The 9,032-nt window shown below is 55.0% G+C and overlaps 1 protein-coding gene across 10 annotated transcripts in view; it reads left to right on the top strand.

The window, feature by feature from the left end:
• The first annotated feature begins 5,903 nt into the window (after positions 1-5,903).
• AHDC1 (AT-hook DNA binding motif containing 1) overlaps positions 5,904-9,032 on the top strand; it is a 63,953-nt gene continuing 60,824 nt past the window's right edge. For 4 of the 10 annotated variants that reach the window (XR_004423831.1, XM_033113991.1, XM_033113982.1 and 1 more), the window contains exons 1-2: positions 6,092-6,355; positions 6,590-6,684. The gene's annotated coding sequence lies outside the window, so the exon portion shown is untranslated. Of the gene's footprint in view, positions 5,926-6,091; positions 6,356-6,586; positions 6,685-8,570; positions 8,731-9,032 lie in introns of those variants that run through there. The other 6 variants (XM_033113989.1, XM_033113990.1, XM_033113986.1 and 3 more) reach the window with 5 other exon arrangements.

The raw sequence follows: 9,032 nt of genomic DNA, 5'->3' as shown, positions 1-9,032 counted from the left end.
TGGGCAGTGAACCACCTGGAGTTCACCAGGCCTTCACTGCTCAGCAGAGACCAGAGCTGCCTGAGCCTAGAATCCCTGTATTTACTGGTTCCCTGTCCCTCCCTCTGGTGCAGCTGAATAAATTCTCCCTTGCACCCCCTTTTCTGTGCATCCTTCTGTTCGCTTCAGATAGAGCACAATGCAATTGATTAGGCCTCTGTTTTCTCAATTTCAATCACATCCTCGCCCTGCCTCCCTGAGATTACAGGCGGGTCACCTTGATTGCGGTTTCCACTGTTCACAAAACCCTTCAGTCGTTTACAAAACCATCTCTCGCCTCATTCACTCCCCCACCTGGCTCTTCTCCTCCGTGATGTGTAGATTTTACTGGCTTAAGACTTGGAGGGCAATTTTATTTCCAAGTTCATGGTGGGGGAGGAGGACACCTAATTGACTAATGCTAGGTATTTCTCATGCATCATCTAATATGATCCTCCCGAGGCAGTGCAGAAGTGTGAGTATTCCCGTTTTATAAAAGAGGAAACAAAGACTCTGAAAGGCTATGACACTTGCCCAAGGTCATACAGCTGAATGGTAGAGTCAGAATTTGAACCCAGGTTTGTGTGACATCAAAATCTCATGCATCCTACTGTGTCACATCCCCTTATTTGATGAAGCAGCATGGGAAAGTATAATACTAACCCACAGTCAGGCCCAGAGAGGACATGGCGCAGATAGGGGTCTGGAGAAACCCCACATATGCTGAGGATTGTATTTGTAAAAAAAAAACCCAAGTCATTTATTAATTTCACAGACATTTACTGATATCTCCTGTAAGTGGTCCTGCCCAGGAGGCAGAACAGTAAACAATTACAACACTTGGGGCAAGGTCAGTCTGGAGGCCCAGTGAGACTTCTTGGAAGACATGAAAGAAAAGTCTGCCAGATGAAGCAGCAGAGGGTGAGATCATTTCCCACTGAGGGAACAGCACATGCAAAGGCCCAGAGGTATGGTAAAGCAAGGCCAAGTCAGGCAAGTACAAATAATTATGTATGGGAGGTTTGAGAGTGCAGATGAGGCATGGAAAAAGAAGGTTGGAAGATTAGAGGCAAGAGGTAGGAGGGTCTGAAAGCCAAAGGGCACGCATGGCTCCTGAGTTGTGGGGAAACAGAGAGAAATCTAGGAGGCCTAGGAACTATTGGGGGAGTCTATCTGGGATCCCACTGCTCCAGTACTGAGCTAGGTGGACTCACTATCCACTCCCAGTTTTTCTCTCTGAGGTACAGTATCAGAAGTCTCTTTCCAATTAATTACACACACACACACACACACACACACACACACACACACACACACACGCTCGATGATCCTACAGTGATGTCCATATGCTCTCTAGTGGTCATTCTGAGTATTACATTTAAAACTATAGGAAAGTTTCCACAGGGAAAGGACTTGGTTGGTCCCTTCAGAATTTTCCCATCTCATAGGATGGGACATACAGCACAAGTTTCTGCTCTCGAAGCACACAGTAATGAGGATGAGGATGAAGAGGACAGACACATGCAGGAAATGTGGGAGAACAGGGGAGGTTCCTAACTCAGTTGGGTGGGGGGAAATCTGGAAGGCTTCTCAGTGGAGGTGTTTCAATTTCAAAAGGAGTAAAAATTTGCTTGATAAAGAAGCAAGAGGGGGAGAGGGGTTGTCACTGTGTGAGAGATATAAATGATAAATATCTAACGATTACATTGTTTTGTGCACCTAAAACTAATTTAAAAAAATGAATAAATAAATAAATAAAGCAAGAGAAGGGCATTCCAGACTCAACAGAATTAAGTGAGCTCAGAGCCACAAAATGGTCCCATGCAGGTAATTATAATTAGGTAGGTAAGACTGGCGTGAAAAATTTGAGGAGGGTTAGTGACTAAAGATGAAGATGGTGAGGAAGGGAGGCATGGGTATTGCCTGCCATGCACGCAGGGAGGAGTCTAAGCCTTTGGCTAGGGGAAGCACTGACGGGTTTTGAGCAGGAGGGTAACAAAGTCAGATTTGCTTTCCAGAAGTAACCCTCTGGTGACCAACGTGAAGGAAGAAGGGGAAGGGAAGAGGTGGGAGAGGAACACCCCTCTCCGATACAAAGAACCGCACCAGGTCACACTCATAGGAGGACATATAGCTTTGAGCAAGCCTGTGAACCAGAAACATGATGTTACCTACAGACGTGACAGTGGGATCCCAGGCTGAGCAACAAAGACAAACATGTGTTGATATACACTCAGACACATAACTCAGGTCAGCCAATCCAAGGACACACATTTACTCCCAGACACACACACACACACACAGTGTGGCTGTCAAGGGCCCTACCCTGTCCCCCTCTGTCTCCCTCAGGGTCCCTCACCACCTACGGCAAGAACAAAGCTGACCTTTGCCCTCTGGCCTCTGGCCTCTCCTCCCACACCCCCTGCCCAGAGGGAGGAGCTGTTTGAAGTCTGGGCTGCAGCTGGGGTTTCCTGTTGCCTGGAGGAATGTGGGAGGACTTACAGGGATGGGGGAGTGGAGAGGGGCCGGCACAGGAGGAGGGATAATGGGGACCTGGGGGCCTTAGTTCCCACTGTACCATGGGGGGGGGGTGCTTTCTGCTTCCATGGTCTCTTGGGCCCCAGCTCTGAGCTGTTTTCGTCCAGAGGAGGGGAAAACCAAGGCAATAATGGCTCCAGTCCAATGGCCCTCTTGTTCCTGGATCTGTGTAGCTTGTGGCTTAGGATAGGCCCTCAACCTCTGTTACCCTCAGTTTCCTTTTCTGTGGACTGGAATGAACCTCTCTCTAGCAATCCACACCTTTCCTGAGGGACCTCCAAGAGTGGGGCTAACCCCAGAACTTCTGTGGTCAGGGAGGACAGCACCAGTTTCTACCCAAGGCTCACTTCCCTCTGCCTTTCCATGAGCCCCAGGGGCCCGGCTCCAGGCTGCTTGACCTCTCAGTTATTGTCATTATTTTCATGTGACTCAATAATCCCTCAACAGGCCCTTGACAGGTTTCAAAGTGCTTTCACATCCATGTGCTCAGTTAAGTCTTCTCAACAGCCCTGCCTGTAACACAGGGAAAGGATGACTCCTCTATTTTATATACTATATGGAAACTGAGACTCAGAGAGGTTAAGGACACACAAGTAAAAGCAGAATCAGAATCAGGTCTGTCTGGCTCCTATCCCACATGGCCTCCAAACCCTGAGGCCCTGGAACTTTTTCTAGACTCTCACCTCTATTTCCTAGGGTCTAGCTGTACCACGTTCTGCTTACATTGAAACAAAAGTTGTTGGAGTGAGCTGAGCCCAGAAAGGGATAATGCGGGCTCTTCCATAACCTAGTCCCCTCCTTCAAGGCAGCTTTCTCCGGAGTTTACCGCTACCTTGCCTAGCGTATGGTGACGCCCACACTGTGTTTAAGCACTGGGTAGCTAATCCTAACCCTTTTAGACTATGGCAGCCGAGGAAAATATGGGGATTAGACGCTAGGTGGCAGCAGCAGCCCATAAGAAGACTCGGCTTGAGTTTGTCCAGGAAGACCCCTAACCTACAACAATTTGGGGAGGTTTCAAGAGAAAGACCAGCCCCGAAATGACTCAGAAACCCTGTAATGCTTGGTTTCCAGCGATACCCAACACCTTGGTGGTTAATGGCACCTTCTCTCTTTGGGGATGGGGCAGCTAAAGCAGCCTGGAGTGGGAGGGGCATGCCCTAGTTAGGTAGTGGAAAACCCTACCTAACTTCTATTCTCCTTTCATGGAGCCATGGACCTTGCTGACCTTGCCGTCTGCACCTCATCACTTAACCTGTCCCCACCCGTGCCTTTCCAAAACTCTTCATCCCAATCCACCTGGGGCTTCCTATCTTCCTGAAGCCGTCCTGTATTACCCCCACCCAATTCCCTCCCAAAACTTGGTAAAGACTGGGTGTGGTCTTCATGCCCTGAGACAGAGCCTAATGGGTAAGGATGGGGGTGGCTTAAAGAAAGGGGAACCTGGGCCTCTCCTACCCTCCCCAATTTTAAAGTCTCTCCCTAAGGCAATATGCCAAAACCTCATCTATTTGTGATAACGTTAGACTCAGACTTTGTTACTGCAAAGGACCCCTAGTGATTGTAACCACTGCTTTCACAAATACCTGACCTTCTAATATTTCCCATCCAATGAATAACTCTTCGAACCCAAGCTTCAACTACAAGGAGAAGCTGCTCCCAAATGGGGGCCTCTTCAGCTGGTCATGCCAGCCCCATGATACCAGATAAATAGGTGAATCATTTAGAGTCCTAGATGTCTCCACTGCTGCTGTTCCCTCCCCCCCATGGAAGGCCAATAGAGAGTGATCCCCAGACACCCTCTTTTGCCCTCTGGGTGTTACAGACTTTCCTAGAAGAGGGAGTTAGGAGGGGTGAAGGTGTAAGGAAGGTGGTGACAGGGAGCTGCATTTGGCAAAATGTCACCACCTGCCTTTGTCACACGCTGGCCATTATCCCACATCATCCCACAGGCCAAAAGAGGAATCAGAAACAGGTGAGTCAAGGACAAAAGCAGTGCTGGTGGACCTTCAGACATGGGGCAAGACAGGCAAAGCCAACAGACACGGGCAAAGGAATGTCAGAATACCGGCGAAGTGGGGCTCTTGCAGGACCAGTGTTGGTAGACACTGAGGACAGGACAGTGACCATGCATTACTCATCTCTGTGTCCTCTGTGAGCCCTGCATACCTCAGTTAACATTTGTCGAATTGAAGTGCCAAGGGAGGACACAGACTCTGGGAGAGAAGATCAGACAGAGTCCTAGGGAGTCACAACTCCCTGTATGGCCCAGAGGTTAAGCAGGGGGCTTTGGAATCAAAAAGACGCTGATCTGGATGGGCTCTACCACTTCTTAATTGGGGTACCTGGGCCTCAGTGCCCTCATCTTTGGAAATGCTAACAGTACCATTTGAGTAGGTCTTTGCAGGATTCAAGGGCCCTGCGGTGTCCAGTAAATGGCAGCAGCAGCAGTTCTCCTTTCTGGGCTGTCCAGCTACCTCCCCTTGGTAAACAGGCCCTGGCAGTGCACATTTCCATCTGTGGGGATAGGCCAGGCAGGGGGCCCAGAGCTAGGGGCTGGATAACAGATGTGACCTGAAGAGGAGGTAGGTGAAAGTGCTGAGCCCAGCCCCCTGGCCGCAGCAGGAGCTTTGAACTGTTGAATTTGAATCTTGCTTCCTGACACAATGAAAATGCTCAGTCGAATTTAGGAAGGGTGTGTGTGTGTGTGTGTGTGTGTCTGTGTGGCTCTATCTGTGGCTTATCCAGGACTTTTGTGCCCTCGCCGCCCTTGGACTTCTAGGAAAAGTACGAGTTGTGGGTGATAAACCTAGAGCTCAGAGCTTGAGATGGAGTCACTGAGTGAGGAGGAGGCGCTGGTGGGGCTGTGAGGTTTCTGGAGCAGCCCTCCCGCATAAAGCCTTTGCGCTTTACTCAATAAGACACCTTTTCAGAAAGGGAGATCGTCCCCAAATTCAGAGAGCTCATCCTCCCCTCTCTTCTCTTCTTCTCCCATTTAATCGGGACGTCCCGGAAAGTCGCAGGTCCTTTGGCTAATCCCTTGATTCTCCTTTCGACTCTCATTCCATTCTCAGGCCCCGCCCCTTTGCTCCCACCGCAACCTCCGTTCCAGCCAGAGCCCCCGCAGGGGACAAGGAACGGGGGAAACGTTCCCAATCCTTGGAGAAAACCAGCATCTCTTCGTAAACTAGGGCGCGTCCCCGCCGAAGGTGCAGGGGCTTAGGGTCCCGGCAGGCTCGGAGCCGCGCCGTCGGAGCAGCCCGCTCGACCCCGCCCGCTCCGCGCGCCGAGCGGCCGGGGCGGGGACTACAAGTCCCGGCGTGCCGCGCGCGCGCTCCCCCCTGGGGTTCCGGATGGTGAGCGGCGAAGGTAAGGCGAGCTCGCAGAGGCAGCGGCGGCGGCGGCGGAGACGGAGAGAGGCAGGCAGGCAGGGCGAGGGCGAGAGACGGAGGGAGGGAGCGAGCGAGGCAGACCAGACAGACAGACAGGCGGGCGGGCGGGCAGAGCGAGCCACCCGCCAGGCTGCGCTCAGCCCCGCTCGCAGCGGAGAGAGCAGAAGGCAGGAGGAGGGAGGGGAGGAGAGGGAGGGAGGGAGAGGGAATCCAGCTACCACCACCCAAAGCCAGCGTCTGCTTTCTGTCCTCATTTCCTTTTCCCACCCAGCTCTGAGAGCAGAGAAAGGCAGAGAGAGCGAGAGATAGACACAGTCAGAGAGACAGACAGACAGCCAGAGCGAGCGGGAGGGAGGAGGGCGGAGGAGGAGCAGGAGCAGGACTACGCGGGGCGCGTTCCCTCTCAGGTTTGCAATTGGGGGGGTGGGGGCGGGGGTGTCCAGGGCTGTGAGTGTGTGCGCGGCGGGGGGAGTGAGGGGGGCCAGAGAGCGAAGGAGTGATCAAGGTGGGGGGGGGGCGCCGCGGGAGCTGGGGGCCGTGTCCAGCGGAGTTAGCGGCGGAGAATGTGAGCCCAGGCGCAAGCCATGCTGTCAGCAACAGCGGGCGGCTCAGGGTTCCTTCACGACTCCTCTCCCCAGCAGCCGGGCGCCCGCGTCGCTGCCGCCGCCGGAAGACTGACGACCCCCAAAGCCCCTTGCCTGGCTCGGACCCACGGAGCCGGCAGCCCAGCACTCCGGTGAGTGGCGCCTCCTCCCTAGCCCTAGACCCCCGCTGGGGACCGGCTGGCCGGGCTCTTTTGTGCAGCGCGCCAGGGGGGGCCCTGCGCCCCCTCCACGCGCCCCGGTCCGGTCCGCCGGACCCCGTGGCTGCGGTGCCCGCGGTGCGATCGGTCTTTGTTTCCACCGGGGCCCGCGGCTCGGCTGGGCTCGGCTGGAAGCCTGGCAGGCAGCGCCGGGAAGGGGGAGGGGGAGGTGGACGAGAAGGGGGGGCGAGAAGGGGGGGTTCTCGGGTTTCCTGGCCGCCCCGCGGCTCCCCCGGCTCGGGGGCGAGGTGCGCGCCCAGCGCTGCCCGGCGCCCCCTCCTTCCCCCTCCCTCCGTCTTTGGATTTAAAACTGCAATTTGCTTTCCAGCTTGCTGAGAATGGGGGGGGAATTAAGGGGGGGACCGTGGGAGCGGAGAACAAGGCTGGATTTTAGGAACGGCGCTGGGAAACGGGGAGACTGCGGAGGGAGGAGCCCCTCCCCTCCAACCCCCAAATCCCAAGGTTCCGCTGGTGCTCTGGGAGTTGAGGGGCGGGGACCTAATGACCCTGAGGGGGTGTGGGGCGGAGGAGGGATTTGGGGGCGGCCGGGGCTGGAGGGGTTGGGCCGCGTGCCCGGTTACCTGGCGAACAAAGTCGGCTCACTTTTGCATAAATAAATAAATAATCGCCTATCAATGTGTTTCCTCTGGGGCTCTGATTGAATCGGCCCCCTCTTCCCCAGGGGGTGGGGTGCTGAGTGACAGCTGTCAGCCCCCTGGGCCGGTAGCTGGGGGTGAATTGCTGAATCTCTCTGCTTTCTGGCTCAGGGCGCCTTCCCCTGCTGGGTCCTGGTCCCCGGGCAGAGCCAGAGGGGCAGGGGGCTGGCTCTGAGTCTAGGAAATAACCTTGTTTCCTGTTCTACAGGAAAAGGGACAGCAACCCAGAGTTTGGGGGCTGGGGATGAGGACTGATGGGAGCTGGAGGGGTTCCCCAGCAGCCTGACCCCCCAGCCTCCTGCCAGGCGAAGGGGCCAGCTGAGGGAGGAAGGATGTGGGCCTTGCTGGCCGGAGGCGGGAGCTGGGGCTGTCCCTGAGGCGGGCAGCGGGCACAGAGAGGGAGGAGGGAGAGAGAGAGAGAAGCGGGGGCGGGAATTTTCTACCGCAGACCCTGGGGGCCAGGGCCAGATGTGGAGGGGTGGGGAGTCCCCCCTCCCTTCTAGCTTGGGGGCCCTGAGGCTGGGCTAGGAGGGGCTGAGCCTGGTGCCCTCCGTTCTGCACCAGTGCCTGACTGGCAGGGCCAGCTGAATTTGGGCCCAGGCATCACCCTGGGAGGCAGGGCTGGGCTGCACTAGTCTGGTCCCTGAACACAAGGAGGGACCCTTGGGGGGGCCTGTGCATGTCTGGCTGGGCAGGCGTTTCCCGCCGGACCAGTTGGTGTCAGGCGGGACTTGGCCCCAGCTCCCTGGGCAGAGCTCAGGGTGTGAGGACAAGCTTTGCCTCCGGGTCAGGGTGGCCACATTTTGTCCACTGCTGCCACCAGCGGGGCGGGGGCATGTGCTTTGGCCTGGGCAGAGTCCTGCCAGGAGCATTTGGGGTGTTTCTATTGTTGGCTTGTTCCTGTTCAGTGTGGCCCGGTTGTGTAGCTGTGGGAGCTGGGGCTGTAAATGAAAGATTACCAGTCTATCCACCCTCCACTCCCCACCCCCGCCTTTGGGGGGGCGCTGGGTTGTGGTGGTAAGTTGTGTGGGGACCCCCCAGGTGGCATGTGCATGCTGCCTGCCATCTCCCTCTTTTGAGCAGATGTATATTTATTTTTATAGTAATGGAAAATCAAACTGGATAGTAAGTTGAATTCATTTTTCTCTCTCGCTGTGTCAATAGTTGGAATAACCCCCAGAGACTGGTGAACTTCTTGGCCTAGAGCTCCCACCCTTCAGAGATTGCAAAGATCAGTGAGGGCACGAGTTCTGGGGGACCTATGAGCACCCATCCAAACCAGTACTCTTGTCCTTCTTGGTCTGGCATTGGAGCAGGTGCCCAGGTGAGCAGGCATTGCCCCCTCCCCGGGCATCCCCCCATACTCCAGGGTGTAATCTGGCCTCTTAGCCACCTCCTTGGTCAGTGTCTAAGCTGTGCCTAAGCCCTCAGGGACATTCTCTGGGTGGGCTCTCTCCCCCTGCCTGGGCTCCCGGGCCACGTGCTGATATTTATTTTCTGTAGTAAAATCCATTTTTAATGCCGTTACTTTTGAAATAATATAGAGAGAAACAAATGTGATGTGTTTAAGTTGCCCTCTGTGAGTTTTTAATGTGATCTATGGCTGAGGTAGTGATGGAAGGAGCT

Source organism: Rhinolophus ferrumequinum, chromosome 9 (genome assembly GCF_004115265.2).
Source record: "Rhinolophus ferrumequinum isolate MPI-CBG mRhiFer1 chromosome 9, mRhiFer1_v1.p, whole genome shotgun sequence".
Taxonomy (NCBI): Eukaryota; Metazoa; Chordata; class Mammalia; order Chiroptera; family Rhinolophidae; genus Rhinolophus; species Rhinolophus ferrumequinum.
The sequence above is the reverse complement of the archived record's forward strand: the minus strand, read 5'-3'. Positions and strand labels throughout refer to the sequence as shown.